The sequence below is a fragment of the Alnus glutinosa genome, chromosome 8 (assembly GCF_958979055.1).
Source record: "Alnus glutinosa chromosome 8, dhAlnGlut1.1, whole genome shotgun sequence".
NCBI lineage: Eukaryota > Viridiplantae > Streptophyta > Magnoliopsida > Fagales > Betulaceae > Alnus > Alnus glutinosa.
Window position 1 is genome coordinate 16,669,203 of NC_084893.1, and position 1,664 is coordinate 16,670,866.

Sequence of the window (1,664 nt, forward strand, 5' to 3'; positions counted from 1 at the left end):
GGATAAGAGCTTTGAGTCTTTCATGCATTCTGGTACCCCTCGAACGTTCGTTGTAGTTGACCGATCGTTTGACCCTTGTTGATCAAACGCTCGACCCTGATATCGAATGTTTAACAGTGGCTAGTAATGGTTAATTAGGGTTTTAGTGGTAGGTTAGAGTGCTAAGGTTGTATTTATATATATTTTTTTACGTGCATGGGTTAGGACCCTCATTGTACTATGTTTAATGTTAGGGCGTATTTCGTAGTAGCGGGAGCTCAAAATGTCCGAACCTGTGGATGAGCATTTGAGGTAAGTAAATACTTACAAAACTGGTCTCACTTTAACGTGTGATATGTTCGTAGACTGAGAATGCTTTATTCTTCATAATGATGTGTCATTAGCTTACAATTTTTATAATTGCTTCAAGACGAGTATTATTTATTTTATTATGACGATAAATGAACAATATTTGTATTGTATGACATAGTACACCGGTACGTACGATAGGACGGCCATGAGCTTACTATACGGGTTGATCCTATGGTCATAGAGCTTTATGATTATGATATGATGGGCCTTGTATCCAATTATTGTTTTGTGACTGACGCGGAATGGGGGTCACGATTACAGCTTTACTAGTAGCATGGGCCATCCGAGGTCAGACTCGTCAGGCTGCTAGTATATGACGGTATACATACAATATCCGGGCACCGGTGTTGTATTACAGGTCCCTCGGGACAACGCCTACCCATGTATGTATATATGTATAGCATGTTTTCTTTGAATTAAAATATTAGTGTTTGTTACCGAAATTATGACTCATCAATTCTTTAAAATAACTACATTTTATTAGGCACAATAATAGAGGCAACACACGTCAGTTTTGTGAAAATACATGTTTATAATTCCATAATTTGAACTATTATCTAAGGCTCATTGTAGAATTGGTTTTGTAATAATTTATTTACTAAGTCGTGGACTTACGCAGTTACTTTTCTCCCTCGTCGAACACTACGATGTTTATAGCTTAGCAGGTTACGAGGTGGTAGAGTGAGAAATTCACTGGGATGAAGATACCAAGCGAATGACTCATATTGTCAGGTTGGATAACTGATAGTTAATTGTTAAAGTACTATTTGTTTGGAGGATCCGACTCTATGATTGATGATATATGATTATGTTTTAAATGTTTATTGCTAAAAGTTTCAAATCATGATTTTTGTTTTCCGCATGCTCTTTTTTTTTTTTCTTTTTTTATTCTAATAAGTTTATGGGTAATTCCACCAATTAGTTACTAGTTAATTGATCTGGAGGAATCTCCAGTGATTCTTCAAGTTAAGTAAATACAATTACTTAATTTTGTTAGATCCAATGAAATTATAACATGTTCCCTATTTAATTACTGACTTTTAAAAAAACGCACAGGATTTTTCACCTCATGTATATAAGCCACGTATATATCCCACACCATATCTTTTGCCACGACAGCAAGGTAACTTATGCGAGAAATGCCTAAGTTACAAAATTTCACCACGCTGTCATTTATCTTTTCACCAAGGTCCTTCACAAATAGGGTTGTAATCAAGCCGAGCCGATTTGGGCTTTGGAATTCCAGGACTGGTTCGTTTATGAGGACCCTTAATCGAGCCAAGCTCGAGCTCGAGCCGGGCTAAGAATGCTTG